The sequence below is a fragment of the Bos taurus genome, chromosome 14 (genome assembly GCF_002263795.3).
Source record: "Bos taurus isolate L1 Dominette 01449 registration number 42190680 breed Hereford chromosome 14, ARS-UCD2.0, whole genome shotgun sequence".
In the NCBI taxonomy this organism is placed as follows: Eukaryota; Metazoa; Chordata; class Mammalia; order Artiodactyla; family Bovidae; genus Bos; species Bos taurus.
Window position 1 is genome coordinate 79,681,066 of NC_037341.1, and position 22,991 is coordinate 79,704,056.

The 22,991-nt window shown below is 37.6% G+C and overlaps 1 long non-coding RNA gene across 1 annotated transcript; it reads left to right on the top strand.

Moving 5' to 3' along the window:
- Nucleotides 1-20,311: 20,311 nt before the first annotated feature.
- LOC112449583 (uncharacterized) lies at nucleotides 20,312-21,094 on the top strand. The gene is made up of 2 exons (XR_003038172.2): nucleotides 20,312-20,424; nucleotides 20,794-21,094. It is a non-coding gene; the product is annotated as an uncharacterized lncRNA (long non-coding RNA).
- The last annotated feature ends 1,897 nt before the right edge of the window (nucleotides 21,095-22,991 follow it).

The following is a 22,991-nucleotide window of genomic DNA, read 5'->3' on the forward strand; positions in this document are numbered from 1 at the left end:
ATGAAGGCCAACTGATAGGTAAATTTAATTATATCTACAATGTTGGAGAAAACTCTTGAGAGTCCCATTCTAAAGGAGATCAGTCCTGGGTGTTCTTTGGAAGGAATGATGCTAAAGCTGAAACTCCAGTATTTTGGCCACCTCATGTGAAGAGTTGACTCATTGGAAAAGACTTTGATGCTGGGAGGGATTGGGGGCAGGAGGAGAAGGGGACGACAGAGGATGAGATGGCTGGATGGCATCACTGACTCGATGGACATGAGTCTGAGTGAACTCCGGGAGTTGGTGATGGACAGGGAGGCCTGGCATGCTGTGATTCATGGCATCGCGAAGAGTCGGACATGACTGAGCGACTGATCTGATCTGATCTGACAAAGCTCCTTTTGACATCTGATGCAATGTATTAACAGGTATGACATTAGGGGGCAAAAGTCATGGAGGACAACATTCTGCCCATCACAAATACATCTTAGAGAAAACATGTGTTATAACAATAAGCTAGACAAATATCCAGAGATGGCAATGGCACCCCACTCCAGTACTCTTGCCTGGAAAATCCCATGGATGGAGGAGCCTGGTGGGCTGCAGTCCATGGGGTCTCTAAGAGTCGGACACCACTGAGTGACTTCACTTTCACTTTTACTTTCATGCATTGGAGAAGGAAATTGCAACCCACTCCAATGTTCTTGCCTGGAGAATCTCAGGGATGGGGAAGCCTGGGGGGCTGCTGTCTATGGGGTCACACAGAGTCGGACATGACTGAAGTGACTTAGCAGCAGCAGCAGACAAATATCAGGAAAATATTTTTCTTTTTTAAGCAGGCAGAATAAGTGAATCATTTCATGACAGATTAAATGGAAGATTTTTGAAGCATTAAAAAAAATCCTGTTATGTTTTAGAGTCATCTCAAGGAAACAGGCTTTCCTAAGGAAGACACTTCATATATATATTTATGTCTGTACCAAGTCTTAATGGCAGCATGTGGAATGTTTCATTGCAGCCCATGGGCTCTCTATTTGTGGTGCCCACTCCAGAGCGTGAAGGCTCAGTAGTCATGACACATGGACTTCGTTGCCCCCACAGCATGTGGGAATCTTAGCAACCTGATCAAGGTTGGAACCTGCATCTCCAACCACTGAAAGCCAGACTCTTAACTACTGGACCATGAGGGAAGTCCTATGAAGGATTTAATATGTGAATATACAGTATATTCTGAGAGATATTTGATAAAGAATCATTTCTAATATCTATTTCACTATGGAACCTTGTTCTTGATAAGTACCTTTAAGAACGATACTTCTATGGCAATCAGTTATAAAACATTGGCTTCTAAATCCTGTATATGAAATATGTGCTAAATTACTAAATAAAATGTAAATATGTAAACTACAAAAATTACTTAAACAAAGCATTGACCAGATTTAAATATTATTTATTTAGCTTAAGAAGCAAAGATGAATTAATTTGGGCATAAATATATTAGAAGATATCAGTAAAATTCATGGCTTCAATAGATGCTAAAAGGGCTTTCAATAAAATCCATTACCTGTAATTAATACAGAAATTATCTTAAAATATTAAAGCATAAACTTATGTAGCTGAGATATACATATCTCATGCTAACAGCCAAAATGATATTTAAGGTTCAAAAGGTAGAGATATTTCATACTAATATTAAGAAAAAATAATCAATGAGGTTGGCTATAAATATTATTTTATTATTATTTTATTTTCTTGGCTCCAAACTCACTGTAGACAGCAACTGCAGCGATGAAATTAAAAGACATTTGCTCCTTGGAAGGAAAACTATGACAAACCTAGACAGCATACTAAAAATCAGAGGCATTACTTTGCTGACAAAGGTCCATACAGTCTAAGCTGTGGTTTTTCCAGTAGTCATGTGCAGAGGTGAGAGTTAGACCGTAAGAAAGGCTGAGTAACAAAGAATTGGTGCTTTTGAATTGTGGTGCTGGATTAGACTCGTGAGAGTCCCCTGGACTGCAAGGAGATCAAACTGTTCAATCCTAAAGGAAATCAACCCTGAACATTCATTGGAAGGACTGATCCTGAAGCTGAATTTCCAATACTTTGGCTACCTGATGCAAAGAGTTTACTCATTGGAAAAGACCCTGATGCTGGGAAAGATTGAAGGCAGAAGGAGAAGGGGACAACAGAGGATGAGATGGTTGGATGGCGCCACTTTTTTGCACATGAATTTGAGCAAAGTCCTGGAGGTAAGGAAGGACAGGGGGAGCCTGCTGTGCTGCAGACCATGAAGTCTCAGAGTCAGCATGACTCAGCGACGGAACAACAACAAAACACTATTATTAATTGTTGTTGTTAAGAATGTGTTCACCAATTCAAAAAGAAATTAAATTTAAGGAATAAAAGAGGTGTCCTTGAAATTCTACAATTGCAGTGACCCAATAAAGATCAATACACTTCTTCAGTGTGCTCTCAGTATTTCCCTACTCTCTTCAAATAGGATCTGCTGAGTTGTAACATTTTTAGCCTATTTAAGTGTGTCTATTTATATTTTGGATACTTACACCAACCAACCTAGCTTCCTTAATGGTTTCTACCATTTATCTTCACTTTATTTCAAACCTGGACATTTTGCTCTCTGAATGTCTTCCTCTTTCAAATCGGATTCTTTACAGAATAAAATTAAAAAATGTAATTTTGGGGGGTCTGAAAAAAATCTATTATTAAAGCAGGCCTTCTCCATCTTCACCTACCTGGATAGAATTATTACACACAGCTGGTTCCATTCTGTGCGACCAAAATCAGACGCATGCCAGGATTATATTTATTGTTGCCTCTCCTGTCTCCCCTTTTGGGTTTTTCTTTGCTCAGCTATAACTATCCTTAGAGACCTAACTCAATAAATTTCTCAGACAGTTCCCTTAGAGAATATGCCATGTTCCCCTCCTTCCAGCTGCAATAACTGTGACATCTCGAATCTCATCTAACCCTGCTTAAAGTGACATAACAGTCAATCTCTTCCCACTCCTTCTCTTGTGTAACCACCCAGTATGGATTTCTCAAACATCAAATTATGGGCTGCCTTTTGTTTTCCCACATTGTGTACGAGATTGTCTCAATAATATATTAAATCCAAAGTTCCTCAGATTTTTCACAAGCCATCCCTTTCCTTGCCATAGACTTAATTTGGTCAACTTCTGTGTTGACCAAATTATAATAGTGAAAATTGTCGTCTTTCCTAATCTAGCCATTTAGAATATTTAGATAAATTGCTATTTCAATTTTCTTCTGTTTTCTGTCCAGCCTGGCTAGCAATATCTATATCTATCCCTTTCTTTCTCCAGCTTCTGTTCTGAGTTAAAAAGTCAGAACCCATTTGTATAGATAGCATTTTTGCTCTCTTGTTTGTTCATGCTTACCTGATTTTATAATTTTATTTATCCTTGATTTTTTAGAATATTAGTTGTCATCATCATTGTTGTTATTTAATCTCTAAGTCGTGTCCCACTCTTTTGTGACCCCATGGACTGCAGCCTACCAGGTTCCTCTGTCCTTGGGATTCTCCAGGCAAGAACGCTGGAGTGGGTTGCCATTTCCTTCTCCAGGGGCTCTTCCCCTCCCATGGATCAAAACTGTGTCTCCTGCATTGGCAGGTGGCTTCTTTACCACTGAGCCACCACGGAAGCCCCGACTGATGGGGTCAGAGTACATCAAATGGAAGACCTCTTTTAAAGTTTTTTAAAGTGGGTTAAATTTTAGTTTGTCCAAAAATATGACTTCTCCTCCTAAAATAGGACTTCAGTCAGCTTTGTGCTTTTCACGCATCTACTGAGTTTTTGAAATCACAACAATTGTAGTAATTGGAATCTGGGAGAAAGATGCTGTGCTCTACCTTAGTACAAATTGTTCAGAATGCTTCATGACATATATTAAAAATATTAGTAGAATTTGGGAGCTAGTACACCTAAATGTCTTTTTTTAACAATACAATCAAAATTTCATAACAGTATTAAGAACGAAAGTCAAACAAAACAAATTTCATATGTCTGTATAACATGTATAACGGAGAGGGGTGCCAGTAGAGGCTGTGCTCAGTTTAAGCTCACCAGTATCCAGCTGGTGTGTGTTCCCTTTTTATGTCAGCTACTGTGTGTTCACTTTTCTGGTTTTCCACGTAAAAAATGGTAAATCCCTAAGATGTGAAAGGCAATCCTTACTTCACATATACAGGCAAGCAACAACTTATCCAAAGAAAGACGCTTTTATCTGCTGCCAAGAGCAAATTCTCACTTTCTTTGACATCTCCAACAAATTGGCCGTCATTTGTGTTCAAAGACATCAGGCAAACCCATGTTTCGTTTGTAAAGAGCTCCTTCTCCGTCAGGCCCCCTGAGAGCCGCCGACACTTCTCTCAAGGATGCAGCGTCTACAGCATGGTGGACACAATATGCTTTTGTGCCAAGTGACGTATGCCAGCAGCTCAGCTCTGCTTTCAGTTGTGGGTGTGGTAGACAATTTCCTCAAAACTCAAATTTCCCCTGCCATTTTACACCACGTTACCGTGATTAGGGGCACCATGTTGTTCCTCTTCAGCTGTGGGAAACTGCTCTGATCACAGGAAAGCCATGTTGGAAGTGGAGCGAGTAAATTCTCCCCACAGCAAAAGGTAACCAAAAACGTGAAAAGCACTGACTGATAAAGGCCCCAGTCTCCTGTTTTAATAATTCATTGTATGGACTGAATTGTATCCCATCAAAATTCATATGTTAAATTCCTCAAACCAATGCATTTAGAGAGGCCACTACTTGGCATGTGCTCAAGTCTCTTGCAGAGGCTGGCATTTTGTGATCCCATGAACAGAGTGAGATTTCCCACAAGAATACTGGAATGGGTTGGCACTAAGGTGCCATTAAGATTAAACGTGGTTGTAAGGACCCAATAAGATAGGATGGGTGGCCTTAGAAGAAGAGGAAAAGAGAAAGGGTTCTCTGTTTCTGCACACATTCAAAGAAGCGATCTCAGAATGAAACCTATTTTACCAGTATCCTGGTTTAGACTTCATAACATCCAGAATCATGTGAAAATAAATATATACTGTCTAATACATCCTGTCTATTATGTTTATGGTAGTTATGGCAGCCTGATATAATTAATACAGTTAGGGAATTCTGAAAGACTTCTTAGAAGGGTTTGTTAGCTACTGTGATTTTGAGGTACTATTGTGTGTAAATTATATCTTGACATGCCTGGGTTTCTGTTGGTGAAAAATTCACAGGTATTGTTATTACTAATATTGCTTGTCTACATTCATAATTAATAAATTATGATGTTCTTGAAAAGGTATGTGAAAAAAAATGTGAGAATTTCCTTTCAGTTCAGTTCAGTTGCTCAGTCGTGTCTGACTCTTGGCAATCCCATGGACTGCAGCACACCAGGCTTCTCTGTCCATCACCAATTCCTGGAGTTTACTCAAACTCATGTCCATCGAGTCAGTGATGCCATCCAATCATTTCATCCTCTGTCGTCCCCTTCTCCTCCTGCCTTCAACCTTTCCCAGCATCAGGGTCTTTTCCAGGGAGTCAGTTCTTCACATCAGGTGGCCAAAGTATTGGAGTTTCAGCTTCAACATCAGTCCTTCCAATGAATATTCAGAACTGACTTCCTTTAGGACAGACTGGTTGGGTCTCCTTGCAGTCCAAGGGACTCTCAAGACTCTTCTCCAACACCACAGTTCAAAAGCATCAATTCTTTGACACGCAGCCTTTTTATGGTCCAACTCTCACATCCATACAGGACTACTGGAAAAGCCATAGCTTTGACTAGACGGATCATTTTTGGCAAAGTCTTGCCTCTGCTTTTTAATATGCTGTCTACTTCAGTCGTAGCTTTCCTTCCAAGGAGCAAACGTCTTTTAATTTCATGGCTACATCAACATCTGCAGTGATTTTGGAGCCCCTCAAAAAAAGTCTCTCACTGTTTGCATTGTTTCCTCATCTGTTTTCCATGAAGTGATGGGGTCAGATGCCATGATCTTCTTTTTATGAATGCTGAGTTTAACACCAGACTTTTCACTCTCCTCTTTCACCTTCATCTTCATCTTTAGTTCGTCTTCATTTTCTGCCATAACGGTGGTGTTATCTGCATATCTGAGGTCATTGATATTTATCCCGGCAATCTTGATTCCGTCTTGTGTTTCATCCACCTTGGCATTTCTCATGTTGTACTCTGCATATAAGTTAAATAAGCAGGGTGACAATATACAGCCTTGATTCCTTTCCCAATTTGGAACCAGTCTGTTGTTCCATGTCTGGTTCTAACTGTCGCTTCTTGACCTGCATACAGATTTCTCAGGAAGGAGATAAGGTGGCCTTGTATTCCCATCTCTTTCAGAATTTTCCATAGTTTGTCGTGATCCACACAGTCAAAGGCTTTGGCCTAGTCAATAAAGCAAAAGTAGATGTTTTTTCTGGAACTCTCTTGCTTTTTCTATGATTCAACAGATGTTGGCCTTGATAGCTGCTTCTTCTGCCTTTTTAAAATCCAGCTTGAACATCTGGTGGTTCTTGGTTCATGTACTGTTGCAGCCTAGCAATTCTCCACTAGCTTGGAGAATTGCTCACTTCCTAAGTGGTCAATACAAAAAAATTGAGGAAAACAATAGACTAGGAAAGACTAAAGATCTCTTCAAGAAAATTAGAGATACCAAGTGAACATTTCATGCAACGATGGGTACAATGAAAGACAAAGATGGTATGGACCTAACAGAAGCAGAAAATATTAAGAAGAGGTGGCAGGACTACACAGAAAAACTATACAAACAAAGATCTTAATGACCCAGATAACCTTGATGGTGGGATCACTCACCTAGAGCCAGACATCCTGGAATGGGAAGTCAAGTGGGCCTCAGAAAGCATCACTACAAACAAAGCTAGTGGAGATGATAGAATTCCAGTGAACTATATCAAATCCTGAAATATGATGCTGTGAAAGTGTTGCACTCAATATGCCAGCAAATTTGGAAAAACTCATCAGTGGCCACAAGACTGGAACAGGTCAGCTTTCATTCCAACCTCAAAGAAAGGCAATGCCAAAGAATGTTCAAACTACTGCACAATTTGACTCATCTAACACACTAGCAAAGTATTACTCAATAATTTTTCCTTTAAGTTCATGAAACTTTTATATTCTAACTAAGGACTTTTTGTGAGTTCATCTACAACAGACTGAAAAATAGAGTAACTCTATTTGCTCATGTTCTGACTCCATGTTAATTGATTTTGGCGCTTGAGAGAATAATAGATAATTATATAAGTATACTCATCTGTGCAAAAACTTCAATACCATATAAAGTGTCCTTGCTTGGCAGCCCCTTTACAGCAGTTATATCATGGCTGCTATGAATTCTCATCCAAGTGATGATAAAGGGCTGAGCACCCAGGGCCAATCTAATGCCACCACCTAATGAATTATTTAAAGAATAGATACTTTTAGTTTCAGCAATCACATTAATTAACTTTTAAACATGATATGATGGGAATCCTCTGGTGGTCCAGTGGTTAGGATTTTGTACTTTCACGGCCTATGGCGCAGGTTCAGTCTCTGGTCAGGGAACTAAGATTTTGCAAGCCATATGTGGCTGGGCCAAATAAAAACATGAAAAGGTTTTCAGTATCATAAAGTTATTATTAATGTAATTAATATTATTCTTATTATTGATAATTATAATTATAATGGTATTTATAAGCACATCATTCTACTTTTGAATAAAACATCAATGTGGCATTTATTTTTTGAAAAAAATCATTTCCTTACCATGAGAAATGGAAACAACACAGAAAAATAAAAAGGAAATAAATATTCAGAAATCTTAAAATATCTTTATTGTTATTTTTGGTGAACTTTTTATATGAATAGATATTCAAGCAAATAAATACATATATATCTAATTTGTACATGGATCAGTTCAGTTCAATTGCTCAGTCGTGTCCAACTCTTTGTGACCCCATGAATTGCAGCACGTCAGGCCTCCCTGTTCATCACCAACTCCCAGAGTTCAGTCAAACTCATGTCCATCAAGTCGGTGATGTCATCCAGCCATCTCATCCTCTGTCGTCCCCTTCTCCTCCTGCCCCCAATCCCTCCCAGCATCAGAGTCTTTTCCAATGAGTCAACTCTTCGCATGAGGTGGCCAAAGTACTGGAGTTTCAGCTTTAGCATCATTCCTTCCAAAGAACACCCAGGGCTGATGTCCTCTAGACTGGACTGGTTGGATCTCCTTGCAGTCCAAGTACATGGATAGATTCGTATATATCATCTGTTGGATAAATATAGTTTTTGCAATACCACACCCATGGACACCTACTCATTTTAATAAATACCACTATTTTGAATAGTTGCATGGTATTCAATTTTCTTCCATCTCATACTGTAGACATCTGTTCTCTATTATTGAAAATATAATGTGTTTCAGTTTTTCTTTCTAAATTAATTATGTTGTAATAAACATGCCTAATACATAAACACCTTTTTGGATTTTGTTTCATTTTATGTTTTTTATACATATTGCCAAAGTACATTTCAAAAGATTAAATCAATTTACAATTAAACCAAAGGAAAATAAAGTGTCCATTTCTAAGTTAACCAGCACTCAATTACTAATAAATTTCTAAAATTCTATTTTCCTACCCAGATGTCTCAGCTGAGACCCAATTATGAAAACAAGAAATCCTAAAGAACAGTATGGCACTGCCTTTGCTAAACATGCAAAACTCAAAGCAGATTTGGCAGAACTTTACAGCCCATCACCAATTTATCTTAAATTAAAGATTTTGCAAAAGGATTAAATAGAAATGAACAGTAAGATGAGAATTTCTTTGAGGATAGCACTCAGACTTCTCACCAGATAGGCCTGTTTGTCTTGTCAAAATAATAAAAGTGAGGAGGGCTGAGGTGAATGCACCCTGCATTTTCAGGATCTGATTTTGCAAAGATACTATATATATATATATATATATATATATATTTTTTTTTTTTTTTTTTTTTACCCCAGGGTCAGAATGGGAAAGGTTGTCATGCATGAGGCATTTTGAGAAACATTCTAGAAGAGACAGGCCTGCCAGAAAAAGTCAGAAGGTTGATTTCCTCTCCCTTGAGAAAGGCTGTTTGTGGTGTCCAAGAGAAGCATGGGGAAAATCTAAGACTCCAGCTGGCAACCCGAGCCCTAACCCTGCAGGACACCGACAGCAGGACCGGCCGCGTCTAACCGCGCCCTTCCCTGTTTGCCTCCTGCCATCTCTGAGGCACGTGCCCCGGGGGAGCTGAAAGCGTCCTCAGTAAAGGAGGGAGCACGTGGCACAGAAAGGGGAGAAGACCTATCCGCGCCAACATTTCCTCCCACAGACATCTGAGGCCTGAGCTGGGGGAGGGACTGAGGATCAGAAGGGAATCTGAGAAGGTGGGGAACGCTTCAGACTGAATGAGAGATTGCAGTTTTGATATCAGCTTATTTTTTGACTTGCAGGATACTGGATGCTTGGGGCTGGTGCACTGGGACGACCCAGAGGGATGGTATGGGGAGGGAGGAGGGAGGAGGGTTCAGGATGGGGAACACATGTATACCTGTGGTGGATTCATTTCGATATTTGGCAAAACCAATACAATATTGTAAAGTTTAAAAATAAAATAAAATTAAAAAAAAGAAAAATGTAAGTTGGAAAAAATAAAAGGAAAAGGACTACTTATTAAAAAAAAAAAAAAAAGAACTTGAAAATAACACTGTTTATTAACGAATGAAATTGACCACAAAAGTTAGGATCTCTTCCCAATCATATTACAGAAAGTCCACATGTTGTGATGATAAACAATATCTGATAATTGCTCTCACAATTTGAAGACCTTGTCTTTTGTCAACCAGCAGACAGCACAAATATTTGACTTCTGATATCATAATTCTTTTTCTAATTGTTTTTTTTTTTTTCCTGTTGTAAGGGACCTACTCCCCTCCTCTATGGAAACTTATAACTTTTTTCTTCATTCCGATTTTTTCCTTAAGTTTTAGCAACATTGATTCTGTTGGCAAATCTATTTTGTCTCTATTGTTCTAAATTTCTTTTTTTAAAACAGTACAACCACATTTATTTTTCAATGTTAATTTTTTTGTTCCTTCTATCATCAGCATAAAATGAGAGCGGTTGTAAGCTGCAAAGAAAGGTAATCATTTTTTGTGGTTCCAACAGTCCTAACCTTAAGAAACATGTCTAAATTTCAAATTATATAAAGAAAATGTTAACTTTATATTAACTGAAAATAAATCTTCAGATCTAATCACTGTAAATGTATTAATTTAAAGTTGTCATTAGCTCTTCCACTGGGAACCAGTGGATGCAATTAACTATCCATCAACACAAAATGTATCAGTGCCTAAAGACACACTTTGATGTATGTTGGCAAAGTTAAATGACCCTGAGATTTTGACGTGGCACTCCCATGAACCAAGAATAAAGAAGGATAGTTATTCTCTTATTTATCAACCCATTGTTCAGTTCTGTCTCATAAGTGTACCCTTACCTATCTGCTTTCTGCTACAATGCATCAATTTATTAACTCTTTCTGTAGATGATTTCCAAGAAGTTTCACAAGGCAATCACAATAAAAAATGGTTTGTGCTCTAGTTTTTTGTAGATATGTTACATCTAAATCAGGAACCATGTTTAGTAATATATAAGTGTATATAGTAAAATGCCAAATCTGAAGATTTAATAGGATGAGTTTTGAAATCTACACACTTGAGTAACCAAAACTCTCCAGCAGATAGGGAACTGCTCTCACCAAAATTCTCTTGTCTTTTCCAGTCATTTCTCACTTCCTCAATAAAACACTATAATATATATGATCAAAATTTTTTTCTGTTACCTGCGAACATATGGAACCATACAATACCCACTGTCCTCTCTGATGAACATATTGTTGTGGAGGGTCCTCCTTATGTTTATCAGAAGTTGTTGTTGTTGTTGTAAATAGTTGACTTTAAATTTATTTCCTTAATTCTGGCTCATTCATTTAATTTTGATTTCTTCTTTTTATATAAACTAATTCCAAATTTTTCTAACTTCCTAGAAAATCTGTTCAGGCTATTTTAATTTTTCCCTTTTCTCTGATAGTAAGTATTCCATAATATTTGACTTTCTGGTTCTTGGGTGATGTATTGCCTTGCATTTTGCTATAGATTTTTAAAATAAATATCTAATGATATTTTCTGTTTTTCTTTTTTCCCAAGGATGAAACATTTTTTAGGGCTGGTCATTTTTTCAAAATAAGTGTGGATATATCCTCATATTTTAGCTATCCTTCCTGTTTGCCATGTAGGCATTTAATATGCATTTATTTTTTGAGCTGGACAATGATTTTTATATCCAGTTGTCTACAAAAGATACTAGAAAAGAAATGAAAAGGAAGAGAGCCTTTATCCATTGTCACATATGTAGTATCTTCTTCGAAATGAGGCTCTTGAACTGGAAATTCACCATATTGGAAGACTGGCCAGCACAGATAGAATTTGACTGGATAGTGGAGAATTAGATGTAACTGTTAGGTACCTTAACCAAACTCCCATCTTGCCCAAGCAGGAAATTAAGACAAAAAAAAAAAAAGAGTATGCACTGTGACTGGGCTCTTTCTTTGCCCCTGTTTTCTTTGCTGCGGCTTCCCTGATGGCTCAGCAGGAAAGAATCCTCCTGCCAATGCAGGAGATTCAGTTTCTATCCTTAGAGCAGAAAGATCTCCTTGAAAAGGAAATGATGACCCACTTCAGTAAGGAAATCCCATGGACAGAGGAGCTGGCAGGTACAGTCCATGGGATCACAAAGAGTTGACCATGACTTTGTGACTAAGCAGCACCAACACCGTCTTTGCTGCTGCTGATCATTACCACAGCTGCCTTATGTGCAGTGGCTGAGCAGATACAGGGCTCTCCTCATAGCTCAGTTGATAAAGAACCTGCCTGCAATGCAGGAGACCCCAGATCGATTCCTGGGTCAGGAAGATCCCCTGGAGAAGGGATAGGCTACCCACTCCAGTATTCTTGGGCTGAGTGACATTCCCCAAGATGAGACCACATGGCCCCATGTCTCCCTAACAAGTTTAAGAGCATGATATTCATGTATTCATCATAATTTATTTTCTAGAATCTGTGCAAATTGTTTCAATATGCCCCAGGTTGTGGTGTGAGGCATGGTACTTTCTTAAATGTCAATAAAATTTTGATCAATATTTTAATCACTAATTTCATTCCACTGAATATAAGGAATTGGCATCTTTGAAATATGCATTAATGTATCCATATTTGCTAAACATGCAGTCATCTGGAAACCAAAATATATCATTTTCAGTCACTGTCTGGGACAATGTATCACATTTAGGCTGTTTTTATATTATTTTATTTCGTATTTTACAGTTGAAGAGATTCAGAGTAAAAATTCAAAGATTTATTAAATGCAACTAGTGGAATACTCTAAGAATTCAACCCCCCAAATTGGCTGCTGCTGCTGCTGCTAAGTCGCTTCAGTCGTGTCCGACTCTGTGCGACCCCGTAGACGGTGGCCCACCAGGCCCCGCCGTCCCTGGGATTCTCCAGGCAAGAACACTGGAGTGGGTTGCCATTTCCTTCTCCAATGCATAAAAGTGAAAAGTGAAAGTGAAGTCGTTCAGTCCTGTCCAACTCTTAGCGACCCCATGGACTGCAGCCCACCAGGCTCCTCCGTCCATGGGATTTTCCAGGCAAGAGTACTGGAGTGGGGTGCCATTGCCTTCTCCCCAAAATTGGCTAGTACCTAAATATTTTTTTTCCCATTCTAAGTAGCATATTCAGGTCTAGGGATAAGTTAATATTTATTAGTATAATGCATTGGATATATTTACAGCTGAATTATTCCAAAATTCTCAATATTTTTAAAATGATTCAAAACAGGCATTCTTGCATGGGTAATAAAGATGTTTGTGTTATGTAATAAATTCTAGGAGAACTTGGGGACAATTCTAAATGAAAAGGTGAAGTAAAAAAAGATTTTCTTAGTGATACATAACTTCCTGTAGAAGGTAGAGTTAAACAATTTCTCAAATTCTCCTTCAGTTCTACTATCATTTAAAATTTCCAATGATATAAAGTCTATACTGCAGAAGTCACCACTAGTTTCAAATATATTCAGGTTACAAATATTGTTTTTATCTAGATTGGATTAAGGGAGTTGATTTGGACACAGACTGTAATAGCTACTGATCTTTTATATCCGGGTAGAGTTTTTCATGTGCTGTAATTGCTCTTTAACATGGGTTAACATTTTGGAATTTCAGTTCAGTTCAGTCGCTCAGTCCTGTCTGACTCTCTGAGACCCCATGGACAGAAGCACACCAGGCTTCCCTGTTCATCACCAACTCCCAGAGCTTACTCAAACGCATGTCCTTTGAGTCAGTGATGCCATCCAACCATCTCATCCTCTGTCGTCCCCTTCTCCTGCCACCTTCAATCTTTCTCAGCATCAGGGTCATTTCCAATGAGTCACTTCTTTGCATCAGGTGGCCAAAGTATTGGAGTTTCAGCTTCAGCATCAGTCCTTCCAATGAATATTCAGGACTGATTTCCTTTAGGATGGACTGGTTGGATCCCCTTGCAGTCCAAGGGACTCTCAAGAGTCTTCTCCAACACCACAGTTCAAAAGCATCAATTCTTCGGTGCTCATCTTTCTTTATAGTCCAACTGTCATGTCCATACGTGACTACTGAAAAAACCATAGCTTTGACCGGATGGAACTTTGTTGATAAAGTAATGTCTCTGGTTTTTAATATGCTGTCTAGGTTGGCCATAGCTTTTCTTCCAAGAAGCGAGTGTCTTTTAATTTCTTGGCTGCAGTCAACGTCTGCAGTGATTTTGTTTCCATTTTTTCCCCATCTATTTGCCCTGAAGTGATGGGACCTGATGCCATGATCTTAGTTTTCTGAATGTTGACCTTTAAGTCAAGTTTTTCACTCTCCTCTTTCACTTTCATCAAGAGGCTCTTTAGTTCTTCACTTTCTGCCATAAAGGTGGTGTCATCTGCGTATCTGAGATAATTGATATTTCTCCCGGCAATCTTGATTCCAGCTTGTGCTTCATCCAGCCCAGCGTTTCTCATGATGTACTCTGCATATAAGTTAAATAAGCAGGGTGACAATATACAGCCTTGATGTACTCCTTTCCTGATTTGGAATCAGTCTATTGTTTCATGTCCAGTTCTAACTGTTGCTTCCTGACCTGGTTACACATTTCTCAGGAGGCAGGTCAGGTGGTCTGGTATTCCCATCTCTTTCATAATTTTCCACATTTTGTTGTGATCCTCACAGTCAAAGGCTTTGTCATAGTCAGTAAAGCAAAGTAGATGTTTTTCTGGAACTCTCTTGCTTTTTCCATGATCCAGCAGATGCTGGCAATTTAGGTCTATATAAATTTTGGATTTTGGCATTTAGGTCTATATAAAATATATGCAACTTGTCTTCAAATATTAACCATAATCAATAATCATTTTAATAATTTTCTCTAAATGAGAATAACCTGAAAATAAGAAGTTATTTTTTAATTTATTTTCTTGGTATGTGGAACTAAATGAGACGAACATTACCTTGCACTATTTGTGCTCTATATGTTATGAAAAGTTACAAATATCCAATATCTCACCAATATGTTTTCTAGTAATAAATTATAGCTAATGGTTTTTCCAGTGGTCATGTATGGATGTGAGAGTTGGACTATAAAGAAAGATGAGCACCAAAGAATTGATGCTTTTGAACTGTGGTGTTTGAGAAGACTCTTGAGAGTCCCTTGGGCTGCAAGGAGATCCAACCAGTCCATCCTAAAGGAAATCAGTCCTGAATATTCATTGGAAGGACTGATGCTGAAGCTGAAACACCAATGCTTTGGCCACCTGATGCGAAGAGCTGACTCATTTGAAAAGACCCTGATGCTGGGAAAGATTGAGGGCAGGAGGAGAAGGGGACGACAGAGGATGAGATGGTTGGCTGGCATCACCGACTCAGTGGACATGAGTTTGAGTGAACTCCGGGACTTGGTTTTGGACCAGGAGGCCTGGCGTGCTGTGGTCCATGGGGTCGCAAAGAGTCAACTGAACTTAACTGAACTGAATGGTTTATATTTTGTTTTCAAATAGTGCACATTAGATCATGTTACAGCTTAGAACCAATATATACACAAATTAAATATATCACATTTGCCTTTGAAAGAACGATAGTATTCTGAGGACAACAAAATTAAGTAACATGTTTAATGCTTTACTAAATACTTAAATCAATTTAAAATAATCATACTTTCCCCAGTATGCCTAAACAGTACCTATGTTTTCTTTCTATCTACCTATTTATCTCTCTGTTTTGCTAGTTAGCTATACACGCTTCATGATTCTCAGAGAAAACCTGATTAGGGACGTAAGGAGAAAATGGAAGATTGGGGATCTCAGTCACATCCAAGCTCTTTTGGATTCATGTATATTCACTTTACACAAGCATTGTACTTGAATATGTAGCCCTGATATTCTATTATTAACATTTATTGAAAATTTTCAACCAAAACAAACAGAATTTATTCTTCCAAGTACATCTTTGTGTGAAGGACATTAGCAGTGCATAATTTGCAGACTCTTGTCTTCATGAGTCTGTTTCATAAGCTAGTAGATGTGCCGAACTTCTAATTTATAACTCCAAATCACAAACCTTATGCATATGAGAGGAAAGACATTTATTCCCTCACACACAATATTATGGCAATTTCTGGGGAATCAAAGTATGAATAAATGCAATAACTTAAAGTTTATGAACTTTGTATTATAGCATTGGAGAATTAAAAGGCAATGTGTGCTGCACTCTGTTCTTGGGATGTTTAGTAAGGAATAAAGCAAAAAGGAATATATATATATATTTACATATACTTAATGCACATACATGTATATTTATATTTACTATGGTTGTATAAAACAGTGCTCAGCTAATGTACGTATTTACTATATAGTAATCAAGACTAGAGTTGTGTGAGAAGACTGTGGGATGCATGTGGTTGGTTTTATATATGATGCTTTCTCTAGAACAAATTACTGCTTTGTTTCATAACACTTCAGAATTTCTAATTAATTTCTGAACCCCAAATCTAGAGCTTTGATGCGTCATGCAAGAAATTATGTAACAGGTATATTTAATGCACACTCTTGCCACACCAAACACTCCCTATATTACACAAACATTATGTTGATTTAATAGTCTATGAATTGTGTATTGAGGAGGGCCTGGCAACCCACTCCAGTATTCTTGCCTGGAGCATCCTCATGGACAGAGGAGCCTGGCTGGCTACAGTTCATCGAAACATGTTAAAATCACTGCATGTATTGAAGGTAAACTTAGCCACTGTAGATCAAATTGTCGCCTATTATTTGTAAATATTAAACAAAAAGATGTATGTAAGAGCACTAAGTATAGTATCTTATTGAGAAAAAATGATGATAGTAAAGAATCCTTGACTTTAAATAGGTACTGGATTTGTACTATCAAGAATGATAATGAAATGTGAAGTCTAATGGGCTTCCCTGGTGGCTCAGATGGTAAAGAATCTGCTTGCAATGTGGGAGACCTGGGTTCGATTCCTGTATTAGAAAGATCCCCTGGAGGAAGGCATGGCCACCCACTCCAGTATCCTTGCCAAGAGAATCCCCATGGACAGAGGAGCCTGGTGGGCTACAGTCCATGGGGTCACAAAGAGTCAGACATGACTGAGTGACTAAGCATGGCAGCACATAAAGTTGAACAGTGAATTTTAAGTCGTAATCTTGAAACATTCACTAAAGTGTCATTCTGTAAATTATAAAGCAGTTAGAGGGATTTTTTTATTCCCCTAATTGCAATTTTTAGAAAATTAAAGACCAAATTGGAGACAAAAGGGATATTACAGCGTTTACTACAGCCAGACGTGACTCGGCAACTGAGTAACCATAGCAACAACAACAGCCAGGTTGAACAGGTGAATACTGTCAGAAAAAAAATAAAACCTGAACAATCCCTGTTTGTCTCCGTTCACACAGGCCTTTCACACTCCCTGAAAATTGTCCATACTTTGTTAGTGTGTTCCTTCTCTCTATCTCCAAAGCAACTGCCTTATATATTCCTCTCATACCTCAAACTTCCAGGTCCGCTCTCTGTGACTGCTCACCTGAAAGACCTAAGGATATTATCTCAAATTCTCTAATGAAAATGAAACAATCAACCATGAGTTTCTCCATTTTTCCTCACTAATAATCCTACATGCTTCCCTGACCGAACCCACCTCTGCATTTCCTCCAGGGGCAGTAGCCATCGTGGTTGCTTTCCCCTGTAAAAGCCAGCTCCTCATGTATGGATAGGCATCTCAAGAGCGAGGGCACCTATGTATAGCTATGGCTGATTTGTGTTGATGCAAGGCAGAACCCAACACAACACTGTACAGCAATTATCCTCCAATTAAAAATAAATTAATTTTAAAAAGCCAGTTCCTCTACCTACACTCTTCACTTCAGTTCTGTCGCTCAGTCGTGTCTGACGTTGTGACCCCATGGGCTGCAGCACGCCAGGCCTCCCTGTCCATCACCAACTCCCAGAGCTTACTCAAACTCATGTACATTGAGTCGGTGACGTCATCCAACCACCTCATCCTCTGTTGTCCCCTTCTCCTCCTGCCCTCAATCTTTCCCAGCATCCGGGTCTTTTCAACCCTATACTCCTAATTCTAGCAAGTGCACTTCTCAAGAAGCTGCTGCTCTAAAAGTCCCTTCTTGTAAATTATTACTTTATTCCTCTCTACTAAAGATAAGTATGCTCTTGGGTTTGGCCTTAACAAATAAACAAAAATATGCAAATATATTAAAAAAAAGCAGGGCTACAACCTCCATTCACCTCACAATCCCTTCCATGAAACACTGTTTTATAAAAAAGTGTTTTATAGAAAAATTCTTAGATTTATACATCATCTATAGTTACTAAATTCTCTTATTTGACTTGCAATTTCCTCATCCTAATCAAGTTTATTTTGTCTGAATGCTTCTACTGATGGTAATCTCATCAGTGCTATCATAGCCATTTCTCTGTTTTCATTTTAGCTGATGTCTAGGCAGTTTTCACATTTATGCACTTTAAAATACTGTTTTTGCTTTTTGTTGATAATACTATCTGCACCTATTTTTTTTTCTTCCACACATCAGTTATTCCTCCTGAATCTCCTTGTTTGTTCAAACATAAATTTTATAGTCACCCAGATTAGGCCAGAGACTTTCTTTCTCTTTTGTCTTTATTCTGGCTCAAGATTATATAACCAGCCCCATGGATTTAAAATGAATTCTTTGGTCTGTATGTGGTATTGGTTCCCAATTTTTAATTTCTAGTGACTGAGTTTTTCATTAATTCTGCCATCAGATTTATATAGAGAAAAATTTTATTTTAAAATTATAAATTTAATTTAGTAAATTTTAGTTCCCTGATCATTATCTCAATATCATGTGGTCAAAACAGAATTCTTATTTCTTCTTAGAAAAGAAAGTAAACAAACAAATTACTTGTTTGTTTGTTTGTCTGAGACCTACCCAAGCAATCTCAGAACAAGGCTTAACTGATCTCATTTCCCTCATAATCTATTATCTCCACACAGACAATGATTTTGAAACATAAAAAAAACCAAGCCGTTTTTCTGCCTAAGATCCAGAAATGATATAAAATAAAATCATGCAAATGCTCAATTCAAAAGAAGACAGGAAAAAGGAAAAGGGGAAGAAAAAACACAATAGCTAGCAAAATGACACATTTAAGCCTGAGAATAGCATCGTATTAAATTTTGAGTTATAAAGATTCAAATAAAGAGACAGAGATTATCAACTTGCATTAAAAAATAAATCCTCACTTCCTACAAAAATCTCACATTTATTGTAAAGACATAAAGTGGTCAAAAGTTAATGGATAGAGACACAAAGTGATAATGGATGAAGGGAGACATGGAGAGCTAGGTTTTAATGGGTGCAGAGTTTCAGTCGAGGATGATGAAAACCTCCTAAAGATAGATTGTGGTGATGCCTGTGCAGCACTGTGAATGTATTTAGTGCTGTTGGACTGTACAATTTAAAATGATAAAAATAATACAGTTTATGTTATATATATTTTACCACAGTGAAAATGAATGTTTAAGGGAAAAACCATTCCCATATTAACACTAAGTAGAAGACTACTGAAGTGACTATATGAGTGCAGATGAAAGTCATAGAAAATAATATCAGAAAAATAAGGCAGTTTTATCAAAATGCACCAGATAATAATATATCAAAATGCATCATCAAGAAATCAGAACCATCTTAAAAATAATAACTGAGCACCAAAATACATGAAGCAGGATGTGTGGGACTACAGGAAGAAACAGACAAATCTAAAATTATAATTGTGGATTTCAAAATACCTCTCTCAATAATTGACTGAACAAGTATAGAGAAAATCTGTATAGTTATATCAGATTTAAACAACACTATCAAATAACTTAATTCCTAGACAAATCTCTCTATAATAGAATGCATATTATTTTGAAGCATGTGGGAAAAAAAAGACAAAGATCATTTTCTGGATCATAAAACATGTTTCATAAGATTGAAAGGGTTCAAGTGAGACCAAGTGTGTTTTCTAACTAAAGTGGAGTTAAATTAGGAGTTAGTTATGGGAAGATACTTGAGAAATTTCCAAATAGTTAAAAACTAACAAGCAGACTGTAATAAAAAAAGTGGGTGAAAGAAGAAATGAAAGTTAGAAAGCATTTTAAATTAAATGAACGTGTAAATACATTATATCAAAATTATTGATGCATATGAAATACTTCTTACAAGGAAATTTATAGAATTAAAAAAAAGAAAAATGTCACACCAGTGACCTCATTGGCACTTTAAGACATTTAGAAAAAGAATAATATTAATTCACAATACAATAAGAATGCTTGATAAACATCAAAGAGAACAAGAATAAAAGAGAAAGCAAAAAAAACAAAATAAATAAAACTAAGTGCTATTTTTGAGATTGATGAAGTTGACAAAACTCTTCCCAAACTAATAGAGAGAGAGACTACAAAAATTATCAATATGAAAATAAGATATGGTATCTCCACCGACTCTACAAATATTACTTCGCTAGTAAGAGCATATTATTGTAACAGAGCAGGGTGAGCACAGCCCTTAGCAGGTAGCCATTGCTGTGCCGCGTTACTCTGCACCCTGTTGCTAGGCAACAGGCCCTGCTCAGCTATTGGTCAGCACTGCAGCGGACCCCACCCTCTGGTAACTGTGGATGAGGGAACACGGGGGAAGTGATCCAATTAAGGGTCCTCGGTGTGGTGGTCATCAGGAGGAGAGTGAGGTAAAAGGCAGATTGAGGCCTTCTTCTGGAGGCCCTCCACCACCCAGCCTCGGGCCAGAGGGTGAACTAGAGGGCCCAGGGAACAGACCGGGGTCCTGAAGGGCTCCAGAGCCTCACTGAGGCCTCCACTAGCCATGGCCCAGGCCTTGAGGCGGCAGCGATCCTCTCCCCAGCCCTGCCTCTGTGGCCTAATAGCAGCGGCTATCTGTCTGGGTCACAGTCTGTGAGACCTGGGCTCCCCGTTTAGGTGGCTTGGGGAGACCGAGGGCCAGCTGGGTTGGATGCCCAGCTCACTCAGGGATGATGGCTGGGTAGGGTGGGGGAGCCTGGCCCTGAAGGAACTGCCAGCTGAGATCTCTCTCCTCTCAGCCAGAACTGGGGCCTTGGAGGCTGAACGTTGTCCCTGGGAACTTTGCCCATTCGTGTCAGAACAGAAAATAAAATGTATCTGGTAGAGATTTACAGGACCATCACTAACCTGACCGTGACTGGACATCAAGACAAAGGATCTGACACCTAGAAGTCTGCAACAACTAACCACACCCCATCCTTCACCTTTCACTTTAAAGGGCCTTGCTAAAAGCTTTTGGTAACTTAGGCATTCTTAGGGCACGAGACACCCTTACTCTTCCCTGAATGAACCTGTAATAAACCTTTCTCTGTTCCAAACTCTAATGTTTAGTATTGGTGGGGCTCAATCTGTTTCAGGCACACAGACTTGCAATTTCGGTAACATTATCAATAAATTTAGGTGAATAAATTTGACAACTTATGTCATATAGACAAATTTCTTGTGAGACAGAAACAAGGAAAATCTCTAAGAGACAATCTAAATAGCTCTCTATCTTCGAAGGAAATTAGATTTGTGGCCAAAAGCCTTCATAGGAAGAAAATGCCAGGCCTCACTGGCAAAATCTCCCAAAATTGTAAGCATTCAATTTTATCCATATTTTTAAAATATATTAAAGACTAAGAAAAATTCACAGATTATGTTATTGAATCAGCCTAACTCTGACAAAAAACCTGGCAAAGATGTTTATAAGACTAGAAACACATAAGCAATCTAATGTCTTCTATAAATACAAGCAAAAATTATTAATAAAAATTTAGCAAACCAAATTCAGCAATACATAAAAGTATAATGCAACATGACTTGATGGAGTTCATATCAGAATAACAAGGTTGTTTTAACATTAAAAAATCAATCAATGTAATTCATCAAATTAAAAAATACATAAGAAAAACAAAATGCTCATCTGAGTCCACAAAGCATTTGGCAAAATGTACTATATGTTTCCAATAAGAACTTTCATAAAACTAGAAATAAAAGAGAATTTCATCTTGATAAAGGACACCTATGAAAAACCTATAGCAAATATACTTAATTGTGAAGACTGATCTCCTTCCATTACCAGGCATAATGACCTGTCTCATTCACTTCTCTTTGACATTATATTGAGGAATTCACAGTAGCTATTTTTTAGAAATTAAGTTAAATGAAAATAAAGTTTTATATAATAATTTTATAGTTCAACATAAGTTCTACACCAACTATGTCCATATGGTTTATTTACTTTGTAATTCCACTACTCATTCAGTACAGTATAGTGCATGAAATAAAGGCATAATGGAAAAAGTAAGCACATACAACTTTTTACATTTTAAGAAACTTAGATGGAGATAGCAGAACGCCCTAACAACTCTTAGGTTTAATCTGATTTTCTCTTAAGCAAATTTTTAAAAAGCAAATGAAACAAAAGTAAAACATTTTCATTATTTTGCAGATCACTGGTACAGTTTTCATTTGAGTATACAAACTGTATTTGATATATTACTATAACCATATTCCAATTGAGTGAGTCCACCAAAGCAAATTCCAGATCATCTCAAATCTCTATTCTTTCATTTAGGCTCCAGGCCCTTTTACAGTCTATGTATGTACATAACCTTTTTGAAATCAAAGCAAACTCTCTGTTCAAATCAACAATATAAGGGTATGAAGCCAAATGGAGAAAGTGACCCTTGCGATAGTATTGCTCTTGAAACTGAAAAGTTATCTTGGTTATTACAGAACCCAATGCAACTCACTTCCTATTTCAAGGGCAGTAAAGTTTTGTGTTAAAAAGTGTTTCTAAAACAGCATTCACATTCAGATACACACCGGTGTATTAAAACTGAATTGAAATCTTATGAATAACAATAATGAAAAAATAGAGTAGCTTTAAAATAATTTTCTGAACTGATTATTTAGTGTAATAATGAGTTTGAAACTACTGAAATACAGAGGAAACAAGCTATCATTTGTATTTAACTTGAGAAAGCAAAAGTTGAATGGAATTGAATATATCTCACATAGTAAGAAAATGTCTATAACACTTAAAGTTTGATATTTTAATCATTTTGATGTAAAATATTGTGATATCGATTACATTCATAGTGTTGTATAGTCGTCATCACTATTTACTTACAAAATATTTTCATCATCCCAAGCAGAAATCTGTATCCACCAAGCATTAACTCCAGTCTCTGCTATACCAGACCCTAGCACCCTGTAGTAGAAATAATGG